This window comes from Rhinopithecus roxellana, chromosome 2, assembly GCF_007565055.1.
Source record: "Rhinopithecus roxellana isolate Shanxi Qingling chromosome 2, ASM756505v1, whole genome shotgun sequence".
Classification (NCBI taxonomy): Eukaryota; Metazoa; Chordata; class Mammalia; order Primates; family Cercopithecidae; genus Rhinopithecus; species Rhinopithecus roxellana.
Window position 1 is genome coordinate 77263151 of NC_044550.1, and position 24302 is coordinate 77287452.

The 24302-nt window shown below is 39.9% G+C and overlaps 1 pseudogene; it reads right to left on the minus strand.

The window, feature by feature from the left end:
- Nucleotides 1–15763: 15763 nt before the first annotated feature.
- Nucleotides 15764–16830, minus strand: LOC104654346 (annotated as a pseudogene).
- Nucleotides 16831–24302: the final 7472 nt, after the last annotated feature.

Sequence of the window (24302 nt, forward strand, 5' to 3'; positions counted from 1 at the left end):
GTTTAGGCAGGTCAGCCCCTCGCTGAGAGCTGACTTCTAGGTTGGCTTTCCTAAATGGTCTCTACTTTTTAGAGCTTCTTTTCTATCCACACTTCTGGGTAAGTTTAGTTCTGTTTTTCAGAACGCATTTATTGAGCACCTACTGTCAAATGCTGGGTAGTAGGCAGGACCTGGTTATTTGAAGAATTGGCACAGGGGAGTGTGGCAGGAAGGGCTTGAACTTTGAAGTCAGGAATGCCTGGATTTGAATCTGTTAGACTTTGTGCAAGCTATCTACCATCCCTGAGCCTCCATTCCCTCAGCTGCAAAATGATCATAAGAATAAGTCTCAGAATTTGAAGATTAAATGAAATAACAAAGGTAGTGTCTTGAACTAGCCTGGCATAAAGTGAGTACTCAGTACATTTTCCTTCCTCCGCTGCCCATTTCAAGGAGCTCACACAAAAGTTTCTTAAAAGGCTCTGAGATCCCAGCACTTTGGGAGGCTGAGGCCGGCAGATCGCCTGAGGTCAGGAGTTCGAGTCCAGCTGGCCAACATGGTGAAACCCTGTTTCTACTAAAAATACAAAAAAAAAAAAAAAAAAAAATTAGCTGAGCATGGTGCCAGTTGCCTGTAATCCCAGATACTTGGGAGGCTGAGGCAGGAGAATCGCTTGAACCCGGGAGGAGGAGGTTGCAATGAGCCAAGATCGCGCCATTGCACTCCAGCCTGGGCGACAAGAGTGAGACTTTGTCTAAAAAAAAAAAAAGAAGGCTCTGAGATGTGGCCACATCAGTTCTCATGGTAACGACAGTGTCCTGTGGACATGGCACTGTAAGCTGGGACTGCCGTTGACGTCCCCCTGATAAGGAAGGGGAGGTAGATATGAACGAACTCTTTATACAAGAGCACGATTCTTTTCTGATAAATATAATGAAGCCACTCTTTTCCCTCTTCATGCCAGCCCTCGCCGCCTCCCCGTCGATGTCCTTCCCGTCGCTCCTCTCCTTTATGCCTCAGCCTCCGTCCTGACTCTGCTCTCTAAAACCTCTCCTGAATAATATTCAAAGCTGTGTCTGCGTCTGCTTTTGGTGTCGGCCAATTAGCCCTCATTGTAAGGTTGTAATATGCTTCCCAGAGAAGTGGCACAATTGTTGTGTGCTTTTATTCAGTGATGCTTCCTACCACTATATGGAAAATGTAACAATACCCCCTCACACCCTGCTGAAAGCAGCCCGGGTTTGAAAAGCTTTCAGAAGGCCATCTGCCGTCCCCTCAGCCAAGCAGAAGATCAGACACGAGGCCCTGCATTAGTTAGCACTCTAAGTAAAAGGTATCAAGGGTCTGTATTCCTTTTCATCTTATCCTCCATTATAATATGGGCTAAAGAAGGAAATAGACTTGTGGCTCCCCAGCTGAGAGAACACTGAGCCATAGCAGGAGTCTTGTCGGTGAAAAGGGAGCAGGCCTTTCTTTTCTGATATGAATGGAGCCAGTGTTTGCAGCCAGCGCCACGCTCCCAAGTGTCTGCCAAGCGACTATTGCCAGCTTTGCTGGGTTACACTGGACATCTTGGGAGACAACGGTGCAGATGAGGGTCCCAGAGTGGGGGCATGGTTAAATAAGTACACAAGGACGTGGCAAGTGCTGGCTGAGGGTGTTCTGGTCAGGACCAGAGAAACCCCTACCACAAGTGTCATTTCTCTTTACGCCCTCCAATGAATTTGGCTATGAATACTAATTTAAAAGATTATTCCCATATCCTTAAGGGTATCGAAAAAGATCATCTCTAGTATGTTGGAAATGTTGTTTTTAGTGAAATCAAACAAGTACATTAATTGCACCAGCAATGGCAAAAAGTTTCAGCAAATCTTAATTGGCATTTGGGATCTATATAAGTATGGATAATGCCATTGGCAGAGTAAAATATCTGTTCCTGTAAGCTAAAGATAATATGGACAGTGGCATTAGGAATACCTCCCCTGGACTAGCAAAATGCCTTAGAGACTGAGCATAAGAGATTCAATAAGAAAAAGGAGATTAACTCTGCTTCTCAGCAGCTTCTGGGAGTGGTATGGCTCTAGGGTCACTAATGTATTGCTAGAAATTGTAAGTGCTCTTTCTGCAGAAAAATCTTCAATCAGAAGAAATCCACTTAACTGAGACAAATGATCTAGCATAAAGCAAAAACTAGTTTTAGTAAACAAGCATAAGAAATGTCATGTTAGCGTAGTATCTAATGTTTTCAGTAATCGAGAGTGTTCTCTAATTTTCTCAGCAAAGGATAAGTATTAATATTTTGACTCTTCCTTTCAAAGACAAAAACCATCCATTGGTTGCCTATATGTTTTTTTTTCTTCGTCATTAGAATAATCACAAAAAAAGGGAGGGGGGCGTTAGAATTTTCTCATGTTAAATTTGTACAACATCCTTCATAGTTATTTTTTTTCCAGGGAGTCACAATTTTTTCCAGGGAGAAATCCCGAGGAGATCCTGAAAATCAGGGTGCATTTTATTAACCTGAGCTCGTGAGCTAATAAGATGCTGACCTGTCCCAGGTCTGCATTCCTGAAGAGGGGGCAAGGCGGCTGACACAGGGCCCTTCATTTCACAAAGGACCCAGATGGATGGGATCAGCTTTGGACACACTTTCCCTCACAGGCTTCCCGCCTGCTTGACTTGTTCAGAATATCAGGGTCAAAGCCTGGTTTCCTCAGAGAACTTTAAGGTTCCTTTGGCCTTCAAAGATAGTCTGGGTACAGAGAGAAGGAGGACATAGGCCCCAAAAGAACAGGATGAACCAGATGGATCAGCTTCTATTGGGCTCCACAAACCTAGAAATAAACATTTGAAATGATCCAAAAGCTTTATAAGTGACACTGCTGAAAGAATATATCCACCAATCACAGAATCAAAGTTGTTGTAAAAGTTGTTCCAGAAAAAGGTGTTTTGCTTTCCTAGATAGGCTTTAGTATTCATTTCTTTCTTTCTTTCTTATTTTTATTTTTATTTTTTTTGAGACAGAGTCTTGCTCTGTTGCCAGGCTGGAGTGCAGTGGCATGATTTCGGCTCACTGCAACCTCTGCCTCCCGGGTTCAAGCGATTCTCCTGCCTCAGCCTCCTGAGTAGCTGGGATTATGGGTGCATGCCACCATGCCCGGCTAATTTTTTTTTGTATTTTTAGTAGAGACAGGGTTTCACCATGTTGGCCAGGATGGTCTCGATCTCTTGACCTCGTGATCTGCCCGCCTCGGCCTCCCAAAAGTGCTGGGATTACAGGTGTAAGCCACCGTGCCCAGCTTAGTATTCATTTTCAGTCCTCAACAGTGGGAACATAAAAGACTCAGTGGTAGCTCACATGAATGGTCTGGAAGAACAGTGAGCCTCTCTTGCCGCCTTTCTGTTACAGTGACCTGGGTCTTCCCTCCACCAGCTTTCTTAGGATGCACACAGTCAACAGCAGGCTCTTTTCAGCCCTTACTCACTTTCTTCCCCATTTAATCATTGTTCCCTTCTTTCTCCATACACGTTTCATTGTCAGCTTAATGACTTTGGCTCAGAGCGCTTGACTGCGCACATGCGTGGTTTTCATTGCTGGTAGTGTGACGTTAGTAAAAGTTGTTTGAAAAGCTTGTATTTTAAAACACATTCTTCTTTTCTTATCCCTCTTGAAAATCTTTACTACCTCTTCTTACCAGACAAAAGGCTCTACTATTATTTGTTCCTCCATGTGAATATTTTACTTTCATCTTCATTTGTGGTTACCAGGTTAGCTTCCTTTATAAAAATGTTTAGAAGATTTTTTTTTAACAATGTTTCTTATGATTCTTTTTTACTTTGGAATTTTAAATGACTTGAGCTTTGTGCTGGTACAGTGTTTCTCAACTGACACAGTGGATTCCTGTCCTTTCTGCTTTGAGCCCTTTACCATACTGTAAAAATGGAATTTCTGTAATAAAATGTTATAATTTGAGAGACTCTTTAGTTTGCAGTGACTGTTGACCCCTAAATGCTACATTTCTCAGCCAGTGTCTCTCTGTGAAATATTTAGTGATTGTCAAGCATACAGTTGCCCTGGGAGAGCCTGTATTTCAAGGAATTTCTCAAAGAACCGTTTTTTTTTTTTTCCAGGATATTTTTTACCAACACAAACAGTAACTCTTCTATTTGTCCATTTTGTAGGTTGGGACATTTATGCTTTTTCTGTAACGTGTAATCATTTGACTGTGAAAGGAATTAGACAAATTCATAACTAATTGATTATTTTTAAAAAGCAAACTGCATGTTCCAATGATTACACCCTTAAGGGTTTTTTTTTTTTTTTTTTTAAACCTTTTTGAGGGAGGCAGATTGATGCAGGAGTCGGAAAGAATGATTCATCAAATGTCATTCTAGTTTTCCTGTAGCTTCTCAATTCTGGTGACAATTAGAAAATCAGTTGGTTTCTTTGGAAATCCTAGTTAACTATTTGGATACTTATTTCTATCTAAAAAGCAACCCATCATCACTTATCACAAATAAAACTAAGAGTCTCAAATGTTTGGAGTAACCCCACACTTTACTAACTAGTCATGTATCTCTGTGATGGTTAATACTGAGTGTCAACTTGATTGGATTGAAGGAGGCTAAGTAGTGATCCTGGGTGTGTCTGTGAGGGTGTTGGAAAGGAGATTAACATTTGAGTCAGTGGACTGGGAAAGCAGACCCACCCTTAATCTGGTGGTCACAATCTAATCAGCTGCCAGGGAATATAAAGCAGGCAGAAAAATATAAGAAGGTGAGACTGGCCCAGCCTCCCAGCTTATACATCATATATATGTACAAAAACCAATGATTTAGAACAATGATACCCTGACTAATACAGTCTCTTAGGTGAATAATGATAATAAGCATTCATTAAAAACTTATTATATGCCAGGCACTGTACTGAAAAATTTATATGCATTATCTCAATCCACACAAATATCATGCTATTGATATTTCCCCTGTTTTTCAGATTGAAAACTGGGCTTGGAAAGGTTTAGTACCTTGAACAATGCAGAGCTGGGATTCAAGCCCAGGTCTAGGTGACTTCAAAGCCTCTGTCAAATGACAATGCATCAGAATTGAAATTACTAGATAGATAGCATTTCTGCATTGTACTGACTAGGTAGAAGCAATAAGGTACCTTCATTGCAGGTATTGAATAATGAAATATGGTCCTCTAGTCATGTTATGAGGTCATTGTTTCAAAAATGTAAGCACAGAATCAGAGGGCAAAAAGAGCCCAGAGGCTCTCTACCGATATTGGAATATGCTCCGACATGAAAGATAGAATATAAAATTGTATCTATGTTGTGATTACAACCATGCAAAAGTAATTTATATATATGGACTAGAATGGGAAGGGAACTTGGAAAAATGTATATATTAGTGTGAAGGGATTATAAGTTATTGGATTTTCATGTTATATTTATGCAATGTTTTTCATAAAAAATGAGATTAATACTAGAGTTTTTCTAATAAATAGAACTAAGGTATTAATCCTAACATGGGTGATAATTTTCAGAAGCATGTGAAAATATAAGTGGTTGGATTGTGGACATCTATCACAACACTACTATGGTGATGCATGTGAAAAGTTGTTTAGGAAAAATAAAATGTAGAAAGTGGCAAATTTAGCTACAGGATATTCGAGGCATGCATGGAGGGCGGAGAGTAAAGGAGACATGGCACAAATTGTAAATGCCACCCTTCAGCACAGTCATGTCTTTTGCATTTTATCCCTTATTTTGAAATAATCTCAAACTATAGAAAATTTTCAAGTAACCTAAAGAAGATTCTGTTTTGTTCCTAAGTTATTTGAAAGTTGCCAATGCTCTACCACTCCTAGATACATTAGTATTTCTTACAAAGACTTTCTCCTTCATAACCACAATACAACCAATAACATCAGGAAAATGGCATCCCTACATCACTCTCACCCAATCTTCAAAGCCCACTGAAGCTTCACCAGTTGTCTTGATAATATCCTTTACAAAAAGTATCAGTTTAAAATCATATGTTGCATGTAGCTGTCACGTCACTTTCATCTCCTTCAATCTGGAACACTTCCTCCATCTTTACTTGACTTTCATAACTTTAAAAGATTATAGAGCAGTCATTGTGTAAAATGGTTCTCAGTTTGTGTTTTCTGATGTTTCCTCATGATCAATAAGTTTGGCGAGAATATAACAGAATGATACTGTGTTCTTCTCATTGCATACTGTCAGGCGGTATATAATTTCTATTTTCCCTTTACCAGTGAGGTTTACTTTGAGCTCTTGATTACAGGTGGTGTCTGACTCATTTTTCCTTCAGTAATTAGCAAGTATTTTAGAGGGAGATATTTTGAGACTATATAAATATTTCATTTCACATCAAACTATTTATTTATATCAGAATAGATTTACGTTTTCTCAATTTATTAAGTGAGTTATAATCCTCAGTATATCCTTAGAAAAGGAAAAAAGGAAGAGATACATAGTACCTTAATATCTTTTATTTATTTATTTATTTAGAGACAGGGTATCACTCTGTTGCCCAAGCTGGAGTACGGTGGTGTAATCTCAGCTCACTGCAACTTTCCCCTCCCAGGTTCAAGCAATTTTCCTGCCTCAGCCTCTGGAGTAGCTGGGATTACAGAAGCCCGCCTCCACACCTGGCTAATTTTTGTTTTTTTTTTGTTTTGTTTTTTTTTTTGTTTTTTTTAGTAGAGACAGGATTTCACCATGTTGGCCAGGCTGGTGTCAAAATCCTGACCTCAAGTGGTCCGCCTGCTTCAGCCTCCAAAAGTTCTGGGATTATGGGTGTGAGCCACCGCACCCAGCCTTAAAATCTTTTGTACAGAGAAATCAGGTGTACAGAGATTCTATTCCTACTGCCTTGAATTATTCAAATTTATACTTATATTCACTTTATTTCTTCTCCAGTACATTTGTCTTCAAATTTTTCACCAGTAGAGATAGGGAAGGGCAATCAATGAGGAAAAGTGGAATATTCCTTTATCCATTCACCCATTATGTACCCAGCTGTCAGTTCAGTGCATCTGATTTGACTCTCAGGCTGGCACCTCCTGCAGTGAAAGCCACTGGATGAAAGTGGGTGTAGACAATGCATGTTCCTATTGCAATGTGGCTGGGCTCCTGAAGTTGTTAACCTTAATTTCCCTAAGGAGATAAGGTGTTTATAAACCAAACATTGATATTTTCACATGGGATCTCAAAGCCGGGACTCAAATTAGGATTGTGACCTTAAATTCTACATATCAGATATGCCACTTTGACAAAATGGTGACACAGATCAGAGCTGCCTTTGCCATCTCACTATACTACTTTTCCTAATCCATCGTAGTTGGTATTATTTTCGTCATTCTAATAAAGAATGACGAATAGTAGCATCTTTAATTTGTTATACCCCATACCTTCTCTTTTTCTCCCCTTTTCCTCATTCCCTCAACAAACGTTTTATCCACTGTGTCCTTTGTTGTAATCTTGCCTCTGATCCTCTCTTGAGTGCTCTCTATGGCGTGTGTCTTCTTTCCATTGCTGTGTTCTGTCTTCCCTCCCTTCCTTTCTTTCTCTCTCACCTATGCACTCCTAATCCCTTTGGTTTCTCGCTCTGGTCTCAGAGGGGCCTGACCTTTGAACTCTGCTCCTCTGTCCTTCCCCTGATTCACACTCCCTATTGTATTGATGGCCTACAGGTTTGGAGATAAAGCAACACCTCACTAATCTGAATTGAATACTTTTTAAAAAAGTTTTAGCTTTATTATTTTAAGTAAAAGGAAAAAGAAGTCTTTGGCTCAGATAACTGTGAGTTTACGCACTTGTAATTTGCATTACCAGATAGTTACAATCATTGCTGCTAAATCCATTACCTGTTCACATACAAACATTGCTGCTAAGGCAAATATTTCCCTTGTTTATTACCCATTTATGGAGTATTTTTCTTAGGAACACTGAGTAATGACTAAGTTTCCAAGCTCTACAGTTGAAGTCCCTGCAATCAAACCCTGGTTCAGGTTTGGTGTGGTAACATTGTGCAAATTATTTAACCTCTCTAAACTTCAGTTTCCAGTTGACAACGCTACTGCATGGCTGAGTTATCCTATAGTGCCTCCCAGCCTTCTCAGCCTGGGTTCTGAGAGGGAACTAAGCCTTCCAAAAGTGTTCATTGTATGCAATGAATTAAATTATTTCCTTGCATCTAGAAAGGTACTAGTTATAAAACACCCTTGGGAGAATTCAGAAAGTGGTCACTCACATCCTTTTCTGTGTTCTGTGGTTCATTTGGGGAAAACTGGTCGAGAAAGGTTAGGATTCTGAAATAGAAAATTCCCTTTGGAAAACTTCATAAAATTTACTTAGCCTTCTTAAAATAGAATCACCATTCCATTTTAATCACCATTCTATTAAATGGAATCACCATTTCAAGAAAGAGGAAGAACTTACATTTCTGTCACCTAGAATACCTATTCATTTGGACCAAGAACTCTGATTTATGAAAGTTGAACAGATTAACTGCAATTCCGCCAGTATTTAATATGTGTATGTTATTTTGCATTTTCATCCAGTGTTTGTTACAGAATGAGAGAAATGTCTTTAAGAAACTATTTGTTCTGTACGTTATTGCTGTGTAACAATTTACCCCACAAGTTAGTGTTGTTGAGTGACACCATTTTATTTTCCTCACTATTTTGCAGCTCAGTGATTCAGGAAGGACTTAACTGAGCAGTTCTCCCTTAAGGGTCTCTCCTGCAGCTGCAGTCAGATGTAGGTGGGGGCTGCAGTCATCTGAAGTTAGACAGGCTGTGTATCTAAGGTGGCTCACTCACACAGCCATGGTGGAAGCTGGCTGCTGGCTGGGAGCTGAGCTGGAGCTATCATTTCAAGCACCTACATATGGTCTCTCCAGTACAGTGGTTTGGTGGAGGATTGTATTTCTTCTTGGTGGCTAGTTTTCCCTAGAGCAAGTGTTCTAAGACCAACAAGGAAGGTTGTGTGTCCTTTTTATGACTGATCCTTAGAAGTCACACAGCATCACTTCCATTACACTCTCTGGGTGGAAGCAGTCCCAAGCCTGTTCAGCTTCAAGGGGAAGGAACGTAGGAGAGGATGCCTATGAGGGCATGTCAAGGATTTGTGACCACTTAAAAAATCACCACAGCTGGTCCTCTGGACACAGATTATTTACATCCTTCCAAACTCAAAATACATTTACTCTCTCAAGACGCCCCAGAAGTCTCATCCAATATGACTTCAGACTCAGGCTGGAGACATGGGATCTAGATGTCTATGCAGATATGGGTGAGGATCCTCAGGGATGGTCCTTCAGATGCTTTGTACTCTCTCTGAAGACTTGTGAACTAAAGGCTCCGCACACACCCAGGATACAATAGTGAGGGATAGGACAGCATCCATACTTTTCCTCCGCATGGAACTCTAAACAAGATCCCATTTTCTCTTTAGTTGCTTGGCTCCTACTACCTGGCAGGCAGTGTGCTAGAGTCAGAAGACTTTTTGTCCCCCCACTGTGGTGAGGCTTCAGGCAAGCCACTTGACTCCTCTGGATCTCATTTTCCACATGTAATGAAATGAGACTGATAGATCCCTTGAGAACTCTTTCAGCTCAAAAGTTCTGTGATTCTGTGAAATGCCAAAATTGTACTACTTGGATATGAACAGACACAAATCATTGTGCATAATTAAGAACATTCCACAAGTAGAGAATGTTACTAAATAAAGGATAAAATTAAAGTATGAATTAATAAAGAAGTAAATTTTGTGGGAAATAGAAGCAGATTTTGAACCAATTTTGCCACTAGAGGTCACCAGTATACCATCTCAAAGAGAATAAATAGGTTTTATCACTAATAGTTCCTTGTGTAGAACCCCTAAGTGGCATTCACGGTGTCTTTTTGTTTACTTGGAATATCTCCTGACAGTTGTCAGAGACGTATGTTATGATGAGGTGACGTCAGTGTCCCTCTAGGTGATGTTCCCGGTGTGCCTAATGTTCTGTAAGCGTGAAGAGCCACCACCAGAACAGTAAGGAACTAGGATTTTCTGCTTTCTCACTGGGATGGGATGAGGGGCAGGGAAATAACTTGATAGGAAGTAATATGAGCTCTGAGGCGAAAAGGCACTGTGGAAATCCAATGTCATCCTCAAATGTGGCACAGACATGTCAGCTTTTTTATGACACAGAGAAAGTACGGACTGGGAGCAGAGCACTCGTTTATTCAGCCAATGTCTGTGGACCTGCCTTCAGACACTGTGCTTGGCAGGGGCTACACTGATGCAGAAGATGCAGTTGCTACCCTCAAGGAATTTAAGCAATGAAATACAGGAGGTTTCTATTCAGATTCAATATTTTAACAAAAAATGTTTTTATTAATGGCCATTGACTTCTACTGATGCTTCTTGAATCTCCAGCTCATGTGGTTCTCTTTCTTTTTAAACTTTAGATATCCAACCAACATCTTCTGCGACATTCTGTAATATTTCCCTTAAGATACTGTATAAAGAAGGAGGAAGATAAATCGGAATTTGACACAGAACTAAAGATTATTCCATTTAGAGGTTTTTGGGAGAAGCAGGGGTTGGGATGGGCCCTGAGTTTCACTACATGTTTTTGCTGGTATGCCAAGAGTACTGACACCCTGCCAGGCAACTGCTCTCAGATTTTCTTATTTTATCTTGTCGACAGACCTGTAGGATAAGCACTGTAATCACCATTTCTGCCAATGATCCCTTGCAGCATGGCAGTGGGTTTTTGTTGTTGTTGTTGTTGTTTTTTGTAAAGTGATGCTAAGAGTACACGTTGGGCCTTTTACATCAAATCTAGAACTGATCGTCACATAAAAATGTTAAAATGCTGAGTTCAGTTGTGGCCAATGGTGCTTGTTAGGAAAAACTCTATTAAAATGTATTTTAGGCCAGCACAGTGGCTCACACTTGTAATCTCAACATTTTGGAAGGCCAAGGTGGGAGGATCACTTGAGCCCAGGAGTTTGAGACCAGCCTGGGCAATATAGTGAGACCTCATCTCTACAAGAAATAAGATTAGCCAGGCATGGTTCTGTGCCTGTAGTCCCAGCTACTTGAGAGGCTGAGGCAAGAGAATCACTTGAGCCCAGGAGGTTGAGGCTGCAGTGAGCCATGATTGTGCCGCTGCACTCCAGCCTGGGTGACAAAGCGAGATCCTGTCTCTAAAGAAATAAATAAAATAGTGTATTTTAACATAAAATTCTTTGTGTGGGAGAAACAATGCTCCAAGTGAAATTAATACCTTGAAACATAAAGAGTCATGGAGATCTCCTGTGAAGAAACTTCTGTGACAAGAATGGATTCAGAATATCTCTGAGGACTATATCTATTTTCCCCCGAAATGAAAGCTACAGGATACTTTCTTATAATGTGCTTCATGTAGTACAAAAAGAAAATCTGCAAACTCCAGAACTCACAATTCTATAATAAAGAATGAGTTGCAAGGAATTCTGGGATCTTTCCATAACTTGAGGAGCTATTTCTTCTAAGGCTGAAGGGGACTTGAACTTGATTTAAACTAGTTGTCATCAGCCTTTAGAGCAGACACTGAGATTGATTCTGAGCAGGACACAGCCACAGCCCATATCCCTTAGTAGCAAGGCTTTCTTTAGCTTTCTGCCTTCACTGGAGAAGGGAAAAGAGAGCCTGGCCATATCTTTGCTTTACACTGGGCATGATTTGCTTCACTGCAATGAGTGTTACTAAGTATACTGGCAATTATTAATTTTAAGCAATTGTTTTAAAACAAACTAAAGACAGGCTGAAGACAGGCTTGTTTCTTCTTCTTCTTCCTTCTCCTCCTCCTCCTCCTCCTCCTTCCTCCTCCTCCTCCTCCTCCTCCTTCTCCTTCTTCTTTTTTTCTTTATGACAGAGTCTCGCTCCGTTGTCCAGGCTGGAGTGCAGTAGTGTGATCTTGGCTCACTGCAACCTCCACCTCCTGGGTTCAAGCGATTCTCTTGCCTCAGCCTCCCAAGTAGCTGGGATTACAGGCCAAGCCACCACGCCTGGCTAATTTTTGTATTTTTAGTAGAGACAGGGTTTCGCTATATTGGCCAAGTTGGTCTGGAAATCCTGACCTCAAGTGATCTGCTCACCTCAGCCACCCAAAGTGTTGGGATTACAGGCGTGAGCCACTGTGCCTGGCTGTTACTTCTTATTGTTGTAGAGTTTGGTCAAATAGTGGAAAAGAAAGGTTAGGGAGAGAGCTACAAAAATACTACTCGACTTATTTTAAAAATATTTCTGTTAATGGTCACCGACTTCTACTGATGCTTCTTTAATCTCCAGCTGGTGTGGATGCTTCCTTTTTAAACTTTAGATATCCAACCAACACTTTCTGAGACATTTTGTAGTATTTCCCTTAGGATACTGTATAAGGAAGGAGGAAGAAAAACAGGAGTTTGACACAGAACTAAAGATCATTCAACTTAGAGGTTTTTGGGAGAAGCACATTGGGATGGGCCCTGAGTGTCACTGCATATTCTTGCTGGTATGCCAAGAATACAGGCCCTGACCCAGGCTTTACTCAGGTATGTTTGCAGAGAGCAACTTTAAGCGATGAGGTAATGCTTCTCTGGTTAAAGAACAAGCTTGCTTACACTTGCCATAAAAGCCAAAGATTCCCCAAACTCAATGTTCCTCTCCTATATCATAACCCACTGCATGTGCAGGCATCTACAGGGGCCCTCTGCCTCATCCCTGTGGGACTTGGGAGACATAGGTAACAGCAACAAATCAGCACGAAGCTCATGAGTTGGGAGGAAGTCCTTGAACTCTGACCCAGACATCTCATGTCTTCCACCAGCATTCATGAAACAGGCAATCGTTAGCTTGCAAGTGCAGTTGACCTTTGAACAACATGGGTTTGAACTGCATGAGTCCACTTGCATGCATTTTTTTCAGTAAATATAATGGAAAAATTTTTGGAGATTGTGACAATTTGGAAAAATTCACAAACTTCATAGCTTAGAAATATATTAAAAGATTAGGTATGTCACAAATGCATAAACATATGTAGATACTAGTCTGTGTTATTATTTATTACCATAAAATAGCACAAATCTATTATAAAAAGTTAAAATTTATCAAAACGTATGCACATGCTTACAGACCACACATGGCACCATTTGCCGTTAAGAGAAATGTAAACAAATGTACCGATGCTGTATTAAATCATAAGTGCATAAAATTAACTATAGTACCTACTGTACTATTGTAATAATTTCACAGTCACTTCCTGTCGCTACCGCTGTGAGCTTAAGTGCTGTTAGTATCCACTTAAAATGCCATGGGACGCTAATCATCTCTGTGTGAGCAGTTCATCTCTCTGGTAAATTGCCTATTGCAGTAAAAAGTAATCTTTTTTGGTTCTCTAGTGTTTTTCATTGTGTTTAGTGCAGTACTGTAAACCTTGAATAACACCATGGCACCCATACAAAGTGCCACTATGAATGCTGAAAGTGCTCCTAAGAAGCAGAGAAAATTCATGATATTACAAGGAAAAGTTGAATTGCTTGATATGTATTGTAGATTGAAGTCTGCAGCTGTGGTTGCCCATCATTTCAGGATAAATAAATTCAGCTTAAGAACGACTGTAAAAAAAGAAAAGGAAATTCATGAAGCTATCACTGCAGCTACACTGGCAAGCATGAAAAATTTACACTTTTTGCAAAATGCCTTTTTGTCTAATATTGCAAATGCAGTTTTTCTGTGGGAGTGCAGGATTCCTACAAGAAACGCATACCTATAAACTGTGATGTGGTTTGAGGAAAAGCAAAGTCATTATATGACAACTTAGAGCAAAAGGAAGGCAAAGGATATAAACCTGAAGAATTTAATGCCGGCAAAGGATCGTTTAATAATTTTAGGAAGAGGTTTGGCTTTAAAAATGTCAAGATAATGAAAGAAGAACCTTCTGCCAACCAAGAGAGAGTAGACAAGTTCCCAGATGCCATTAAGAAAATCATTGAGGAGACAGAATATCTGCCTGAACAGGTTTCTAATGCAGATCAAAGTGTCCTATTCTGGAAAAAAGAATCCACAAAGGACATTTCTTTGTAAGGAAGAGAAGTTAGCACCAGGATTTAAGGCAGGAGGGGACAGGCTACCTCTAATGTTTTGTGCAAATGCAGGGGGGTTATGATCAGGACTGCCCTTATCTATAAAGCTGCTCATCCCTGAGCCTTGAAGGGAAAAGAAAAACATCAGCTACCAGTCTATAGTTGTACAACAAGAAGGCCAAGACAATGAGAACCCTTTTTCTGGATTGGTTCCATCAGTGCTTTGTTCCTGGAGTCAGGAATTACCTTGCCCGTAAGGACTATCTTTAAATTTTTTTCTGATATTGGACAGTGCCTCTGGCCACCCAGAACCCCATGAATTCAACACTGAAGCTGTCAATGTGGTCTACTTGCCCCCAAAAACAATGTCTTTAATTCAGCTTCTAGATCCTTGGCTCCTAAGAACCTTTAAGCCTTATTACACAAGGTACTCAATGGAAAGGATAGTCAATGCCATGGAAGATAACTCTGATAGAGTATCATGACAGTCTGGAATGATAACACCATTGAAGATGTCATCGTTGTTATAAAAAGAAAGGTGTGGAGGTCATCAAGATTGAAATAATAAATTCATGCTGGAGAAAACTATCCAGATATTGTGCATGACTTCACAGGATTTACCACAGAGCCAATCAAAGAAATCATGAAAGATATTATGGATATGGCAAAAAAAAAAAAAAAAAAGTGAAAAGTGAAGGATTTCAACATCTGGATCTTGGAGAAATGTAACAGTTAATAGACACCACACCAGAGGAATTAACAGAAGAAGACGTGGTGGAGATTGGTGCTTCCAAACCAGTGCCACTTGATGAGAAAGAAGACATAGAAAAGGCAATGCCAGAAAACAAATTGACGTTAGACAATCTGGCAGAGGGGTTCCAATTATTCAAGACTGCTTTTGACTTCTTGGACAAAAGGAATGACGTGGACCCTTCTATGATGCAGGCACTGAAACTTCTTTGACACAGGCACTGAAACTAAAGCAGTGAAAGAAAGGTGTTACCATATAGAAACATTCTAAGAGAAATGAAAAGAAGCAAAAAGTCAGAAATTACAATGTATTTTCATAAAGTTTCACTGAGTGTCCTGACTCTCCTTCCTCCCTTTCCCTCTTCCATCTCTTCTGTCTCTGTTGCCCCTGTGTCAGGAAGATCAACCCCTTCTCTTCCTCCTTTTCCTCAACCTGTTCAATGTGAAGATGAACAAGATGAAGATTTTTATGATGACCCAGTTCTACGTAATGAAAAGTAAATATATTTTCTCTTCCTTATTACTTTCTTAATAACATTTTCTTTTCTCTAGCTTACTTTATTGTAAGAATACAATACACATACAAAATATGTGTTAACTGTTTATGTTATTGGTAATGTTTCCAGTCAACATAGGTTATTAGCAATTACACTTTGGGGAAGTCAAAAGTTATACATGGATTTTCCATTGTACAGGGTATTGCCACCTCCTAAGCCCCACATTATTCAAGGGTCAGCTGTAGGATAACATCCCAGATCTTGACAAAAGCTGACAGAGGAACTCTATCAAGTTGATTATTTTTATCATAAATGGTTACCAGGGAAACAAAACTATAAGGATCATGTTTGTATAATGCAATTTAAAAATCCATAAGCAGTCTAGCATTTTAGAGCCTTGCTTATAACTCAGGTGCCTTTCTTTCTTTCTTTCTTTTCTATCTCTCTCTCTTTTTCTTTTCTTCCAAACAGAACTTTCATTACTTTTCTAATCATCTCTTTCTTGCTAAATGCTTTTGGAGCAGGTGCTTTCTGGGCTGGAGCTTTCTGACCCTTCTGAGCTTTTGGAGGCAGCACTGCCTTCTGGCCTGTGGCTTTTGGGGCAGGAAACTTCTGAGCTGGAGCCTTCTTGCCCACAGTGGTCATCTTTTTGCTAGAACTTTAGCAGCAGCTGCAGCAGCAGTAGTACCCTTCGCAGCAGGTGCTTTTTTGGGAGAAGCTTTCGGAGAGTTGCCTTTTGAAGCTTCTTAACTTCATTCTTGATTATTCTGTTCCTCATTGCCTTTACAACTTTAAAATGATCATAATCTGTCATCTTGGCTTTCCTTTCTCTGGCTTCAATCTTCTTGGCCCCATCGTGTGACTGTCCATTTTGTATTGATGTTTGCTTTCTGCCAGGCTTGTCGGACATACTTCTGGTGGGCACTGTGTGGAAACCTGAGGTTGAAATCAGTGAGCTGCATGCACTTGAGAGGCATGGTCTGGCTGGGCACGGTGGCTTACGCCTGTAATCTCAGCACTTTGGGAGGCTGAGGAGGGCAGATCATGAGGTCAGGAGATCAAGACCATCCTGGCTAACACGGTGAAACCCTGACTCTACGAAAAATACCAAAAAAAGAAAAAAATAATAATTAGCTGGGCATGGTGGTGGGTGCCTGTAGTCCCAGCTACTTGGGAGGCTGAGGCTGGAGAATGGTGTGAACCCAGGAGGCAGAGCTTGCAGTGAGCTGAGATTGCGCCACTGCCCTCCAGCCTGGGAGACAGAGCCAGACTCTGTCTCAAAAAAAAAAAAAAAAAAAAAAAAAAAAAAAAGAAAAAGAAAAAAAAAGAAAGGCATGGTCTGTCTCCTCACTTGAGTGCAAGGTGCATCAACCAAAGCCCTGATCAATAACATCTACAGGTGCGACCAATTTTCCCGCACGAGGTCCAGAGATGTAGCGCACATGGCCAACCTCCATGAAACGCCTGAACACCATGTTGGTGGCGTTTGGCAAGAAGGAAGAAGGCCAGGTACATTCTTTTATAAAATATTAGTTATCGACCAGGCGTGGTGGCTCACGCATGTAATCCCAGCACTTTGGGAGGCCCAGGTGGGTGGATCGCTTGAGGTCAGGAGTTCGAGACCAGCCTGACCAACATAGTGAAACCTCATCTCTACTAAAAATACAAAAATTACCTGGGTGTTGTGGCAGGCACCTGTAATTCCAGCTGCTCGGGAGGGTGAGGAGGAGAATCACTTGAATCCGGGAGGTGCAGGTTGCAGTGAGCCGAGATCGCACCACTGCACTCCAGCCTGGGCGACAGAGCAAGACCCTGCACACCAGCCTGGGTGACAGAGTAAGACCCTTTCTCATAACTAACTAACTAAATAAAAATATTAGTTATCACTGTACCCCTGACTTCTATGCTCTTCAGAGAATTACTTTATGCTCGTTAAAAACAGAATCTCCTTTATCATTCCAGACACATATGATTAATCTTGATTTTAAAGCCAGATTTTTTTTTTTTTTGAGATGGAGTCTTGCTGTGTCGCCCAGGCTGGAGTGCAGTGGCGTGATCTTGGCTAACTGCAGCCTCCGCCTACTGGGTTCAAGCAGTTCTCCTGCCTCAGCCTCCCAAGTAGCTGGGACTACAGGTGCGCGCTGCTATGCCTTGCAAATTTTTGTAGTTTTAGTAGAGACAGGGTTTCACCATGTTGGCCAGAATAGTCTTGATCTCCTGACCTCATGATCCACCTGCCTCGGCCTCCCAAAGATTACAGGCGTGAGCCACCATGCCCAGCCTAAAGCCAGATTATTTTTATAAAATTTTAGTGGACATGTACCCAGCTGACATGATTGAAAATATAGATTCGTGTTTAGAGAATCACAGAATCAAAAATCACAAAAGCTGGAATGAGGTGGCTCAATGACAACTCACTCAGGAAATATGCTTTGAGAACCTGTGACAGGCAGAGTGCCAAAAGCTGGATGGTCAGACACAATCTTACCAGCAAAGATTGACTCTTAAATATGGGGAACCATTCACTCTAACTCACTGGTAGTGTTGTTTGATAAAGTTCTTAATGTTATTTTACACCATGTTAAGAAGCTAAATGAACTCTCTTCCAAGCCCTCACTTGAGGAAACAGGGGTGGACAGGAAAGTGACTAACTCCCCGCAGTCTGATGGTTAATTTCAAATATTTGAATGCTGCATAATATCTAGCTCACGATAGACACAAAACTAAACTTTTAAATCAGTAAAGAATGGAATGAATTGAATCTAGGCTGAGCCAGAGCAGGAACCCAGGTTTCTTCTTCTTCAAACCAATGTTTGTCACATTGTTGGCAGATCAGAGTTTTCTGAACCAGTCATTTGCATACCAACATCATGATTTTTGCCACATTAAATTAACTATTTAATTAAAATCAGTTTTGGACTTAGAATAAAGCTAATTCTAAACAACATGTTAACATCTGTGAATTGAGAATTAGTTGTATTATTCATATTTATTATAATAAAATAAACATGTAACTATTTTTAAAAATTCATCTTGTACAACCAGAGGTATAAATACCAATTCTGGGGGAAATGCTAATTTGAAAATATTATCTAGAGAAAAATAAGGACTGTAAACCAAAAAGTATCTGAGATAGGTCTCAATTTAGAAGTTGATTTTGCCAAGGTTAAGGACATACGTGGAAGAAAATAACACAGAATCAGAGAAACAGGCTGTGATCTGTTCCTTTATCCAAGGATGACTTTGAGAGCTTCAGTATTTAAAGGGGAAAAGTGGGCTGGAGAGGGAAGAGCGAGGGTATAGTAATCTACATGTCGCAGGAGAAAAGGCGCAGGTAGGGGAATGGTGAATGATGTATTCATCTTGTGCGCAGCAAATCGGCACTTTACATGAGATAGGGTGAACATAGAGTAGCTACCTATAGAGATATTTAATCTTTATTTATTTATTTATTTATTTATTTATTTATTTATTTTTATTATACTTTAAGTTCTAGGGTACATGTGCATAACGTGCAGGTTTGTTACATATGTATACTTGTGCCATGTTGGTGTGCTGCACCCATCAACTCGTCAGCACCCATCAATTCATCATTTATATCATGTATAACTCCCCAATGCAATCCCTCCCCCCTCCCCCCTCCCCATGATAGGCCCCAGTGTGTGATGTTCCCCTTCCCGAGTCCAAGTGATCTCATTGTTCAGTTTCCACCTATGAGTGAGAACATGTGGTGTTTGGTTTTCTCTTCTTGTGATAGTTAGCTAAGAATGATGGTTTCCAGCTGCATCCATGTCCCTACAAAGGACGCAAACTCATCCTTTTTTATGGCTACATAGTATTCCATGGTGTATATGTGCCACATTTTCTTAATCCAGTCTGTCACAGATGGACATTTGGGTTGGTTCCAAGTCTTTGCTATTGTGAATAGTGCCGCAATAAACATACGTGTGCATGTGTCTTTGTAGTAGAATAATTTATAATCCTTTGGGTATATACCCAGTAGTGGGATGGCTGGGTCATATGGTACATCTAGTTCTAGATCCTTGAGGAATTGCCATACTGTTTTCCATAATGGTTGAACTAGTTTACAATCCCACCAACAGTGTAAAAGTGTTCCTATTTCTCCACATCCTCTCCAACACCTGTTGTTTCCTGATTTTTTAATGATTGCCGTTCTAACTGGTGTAAGATGGTATCTCATTGTGGTTTTGATTTGCATTTCTCTGATGGCGAGTGATGATGAGCATTTTTTCATGTGTCTGTTGGCTGTATGAATGTCTTCTTTTGAGAAATGTCTGTTCATATCCTTTCCCCACTTTTTGATGGGGTTGTTTGTTTTTTTCTTGTAAATTTGTTTGAGTTCTTTGTAGATTCTGGATATTAGCCCTTTGTCCGATGAGTAGATTGCAAAAATTTTCTCCCATTCTGTAGGTTGCCTGTTCACTCTGATGGTAGTTTCTTTTGCTGTGCAAAAGCTCTTTAGTTTAATTAGATCCCATTTGTCAATTTTGGCTTTTGCTGCCATTGCTTTTGGTGTTTTAGACATGAATTCCTTGCCCATGCCTATGTCCTGAATGGTACTACCTAGATTTTCTTCTAGGGTTTTTATGGTATTAGGTCTAACATTTAAGTCTCTAATCCATCTTGAATTAATCTTCGTATAAGGGGTAAGGAAAGGATCCAGTTTCAGCTTTCTACTTATGGCTAGCCAATTTTCCCAGCACCATTTATTAAATAGGGAATCCTTTCCCCATTTCTTGTTTCTCTCAGGTTTGTCAAAGATCAGATTGCTGTAGATGTGTGGTATTATTTCTGAGGACTCTGTTCTGTTCCATTGGTCTATATCTCTGTTTTGGTACCAGTACCATGCTGTTTTGGTTACTGTAGCCTTATAGTATACTTTGAAGTCAGGTAGCGTGACGCCTCCAGCTTTGTCCTTTTGACTTAGGATTGTCTTGGTAATGCGGGCTCTTTTTTGGTTCCATATGAACTTTAAAGCAGTTTTTTCCAATTCTGTGAAGAAACTCATTGGTAGCTTGATGGGGATGGCATTGAATCTATAAATAACCTTGGGCAGTATGGCCATTTTCATGATATTGATTCTTCCTATCCATGAGCATGGTATGTTCTTCCATTTGTTTGTGTCCTCTTTGATTTCACTGAGCAGTGGTTTGTAGTTCTCCTTGAAGAGGTCCTTTACATCCCTTGTAAGTTGGATTCCTAGGTATTTTATTCTCTTTGAAGCAATTGTGAATGGAAGTTCATTCCTGATTTGGCTCTCTGCTTGTCTGTTACTGGTGTATAAGAATGCTTGTGATTTTTGCACATTAATTTTGTATCCTGAGACTTTGCTGATCTGAGCTATCTGCTTAAGAACAGAAGGAAAGGCAGCTTCTTGCATGACTCAGCTTTCAGCTTATTTTTTTTTTCCTTCTGGCAGAGTGAATTGGAGTCTTGAGTTTTTATTCTCCTTTCACAGCACCAAAACTGCACAGAATCATTCCTAATTATTTCCATTTGTATGATAAAGCCCAAAGGTTGATTCCATAAGGACCTTGAAATCCTTTGCAATTCTTGCTTGAGAAACTCTAAAAGTGCATGGGTAATTTCTTACATTTCCTCTACCTATTGAACAAATAAATGAAAATGACTGATCAAATTTGTTTACTCTTAGTTATGATCAGAAATTATAATCTTGAGAAAAGTATACATGAACACCTTAATTTACCAAATAGCTATATGGTATACTGTTGAGTATAGTATACTAGTCTGTAGTATACAGTTACGTCTAGTTTTGAAATCAAGTTTTAACAAATAGGTTATATTCTTTACTCACCAAATTCAGAACAGCATTCTCCAATGAATTCAATAACCTTTCAAGTGAAAAAAATGAGTAAAAAGGAAAATGTGAGTTCTTATTTAGGAATGAAATGAAACATGTTTTGCAAATTAATGAGCTTAAAGCATCAGAGAACACACCTGGTTATACTTGAAAGTTATCAAAAATGCTTCCATTTAGCATATTTCACCTTAAAATATCCACAGTATGGTTAGAACCCTCTAATTACTTAAGACAAAATAGCAGCTTGTATGTGCACAATGAGAGTGTGCCAGACTGGAACATCAAAAAGATCTTGGAAGTTCTCTGTTTCATTATTTATCATTTCTTCCCCCACATAATACATTGCCTTGTGCAGTTTTCAATTAGGACTTCCCCCATTCTCTACGAAAAAAATTTTAATTTTGTGCCTTTGTTTAGATGAACTATATTATCAATATTCACATAGTTCAGGTCACATGAATGTTCACCTTATAATTAAATATTTCTATGCAATTTCAGTGGTTTCTATTTCTACTTATAGCCTTTCCGTATTCAGAAGAGGGATTTTTTATTTTTTATTTTTTATTTTTTTGAGACGGAGTTTCGCTCTTGTTGCCAGGGCTGGAGTGCAATGGTGCCATCTCGGTTTGCTGCAACCTCCGCCTCCTGGATTCAAGCAATTCTCCTGCCTCAGCGTCCCAAGTCTGAAAGCTGAAAAATAAGCTGAAAGCTGAGTCATGCAAGAGCTGCCTTTCCTTCTGTTCCTAAGCAGATAGCTACAGACAAAAGGTTAAATATCTCTATAGGTAACTACTCTATGTTCACCCTATCTTACGTAAAGTGCCGATTTCCTGAGCGCAAGATGAATACATAATTCATGGTTCCCCTACCTGCGCCTTTTCTGTAATCCTTCCCAAGGGATTACAGGCATGCACCACCACTTCCGGCTAATTTTGTATTTGTAGTAGAGATGGGGGGGTTCCACCATGTTGGTCAGGCTGGTCTTGAACTCCTGACCTCAGGTGATCCGCCCACCAAAGTGCTGGGATTAAAGGTGTGAGCCACCACGCCTGGCCCAGAAGAGGGAATTTTTTTATGGCCAAGTAATATTTAAAACCATTTTTACTGAAAAATATAATACAAATATAGAAACTGTATAAAATAAATATGTAGTTTAATAAAATAAATAGGTAGTTTAATGAATGTTTATTTCATGATCAGTTTGTCAAAATTTCAACTTTATTTTTTATAACCACTTACATGTACTATTCTTTTAGGCATCTTTTGGTCATTTCACGGTGGGTTTTTCCCCCTAATCATTTAAGGTACATCTTAATGATCAGAAACACGGTTTTATCAAATTTGAACATCTTGTGAAAGATATATTACTCTCTAATCTTATAGTTATCTTTTTGTATGTTATCTTTTTTAGATATAGTTTCTAAAGACTTATTTTAAAGTTTAAATTAGCAAACATAATTTGGTTCTGGAATTTGAAAAAGGTAAACACTCTAAAATAAGTATATCCTATCTTATGGCAATCATTTTCTTGCATTTAAAAAATAGTTTTATCATCCAAAGGTGCATCCAAAATACCATAGGTTTTTCTGTCTATTTTTAAAATACGTATTTGTGAACCCAAAAGTATCTGAGACAGGTCTCAATCAATTTAGAAAGTTTATTTCACCAAGGTTAAGGATGTGCCCATAACACAGCCTTAGGAGGTCCTGATAATATGTTCCCAAGGTGATCGGGGTACAGCTTGCTTTTATACTTTTGAGGGAGACATAATACATCAATCAATACACATTAGATGTACGTTGGTTCCATCTGGGAAGGCAGGATAATGCAAAGTGGGACTGCCAGCTTATAGGTAGATTTAAAAATTTTCTGATTGGCTATTGGTTGAAAGAGTTAAGTTATTATCTAAAGACCTGGAATCAATAGAAAGGAATGTATGGGCTAAAATGATAAGGGATTATGAAGACCAAAGTTTTATCATGCAGATAAGCCTCCAGGTAGCAGGCTGCAGAGAGAGTAGATTGTAGATTGTAAATGTTTCTTTTTTTTTTTTTTTTTTTTTGAGACAGAGTCTTGCTCTGTCGCCCAGGCTGGTCTTGGTTCACTGCAAGCTCCACCTCCCAGGTTCACGCCATTCTCCTGCCTCAGCCTCCCAAGTAGCTGGGACTAACGGCGCCAGCCACCACGCCCAGCTATTTTTTTGTAATTTTAGTAGAGACGGAGTTTCACTGTGTTAGCCAGGATGGTCTCGATCTCCTGACCTTATGATCCGCTCGCCTCAGCCTACCAAAGTGCTGGGATTACAGACTTGAGCCACCATGCCCAGCCAATTGTAAATGTTTCTTATCAGACTTCAGGTCTCTGTTGATGTTAATGCTGGTCGGCTTTTCCTGAATTCTAAGAGGGAGGAGGGTATAATGAGGCATGTCTGAACCCCTTCATATCGTGGCCTGAACTAGCTTTTCAAGTTAACTTTGGAATGCCCTTGGTTGAGGGGTCCATTCAGATATCTGGGGGGGCTTATAATTTTATTTTTGGTTTACACATTTTAAATGTCTTTAATCTACAAGTTTTCTTTCCACTTCTTTTCCCCCCGTGCAATTTATGTTTTCATTTTTTCAAAAATTTTGTGGGTACATACTAGGTGTATATATTTATAGGGAAGAGCAATTTATTTGGTATAGAAAAGGGTTTTGTTTGTTTTGTTTTTAAAATCTGTGTCCTGTAGTGTTTTTCATAGCTGGATTTTTTTTTTTTTTTTTTTTTTTTTTTTTTTTTTGAGATAAGAGTCTCACTCTGTCACCAGGCTGGAGTGCAGTGGCATGATCTTGGCTCACTGCACCCTCCATCTCCTGGATTCAAGTGGTTCCATTGCCTCAGCCTCCCAAGTAGCTGGGATTAGAGGTGCCCACCACCACACCCAGCTAATTTTTGTATTTTCAGTAGAGATGGGTTTTTGCCGTGTTGGCCAGGCTGGCCACCTGACCTGAGGTGATCCCCCCACCTCGGCCTCTCAAAGTGGTGAGATTAGAGGCGTGAGCCACCACACCCAGCCTCATAGCTGGATTTTGATAATTTTATGCAGGTGGTAGATTTGACATATTT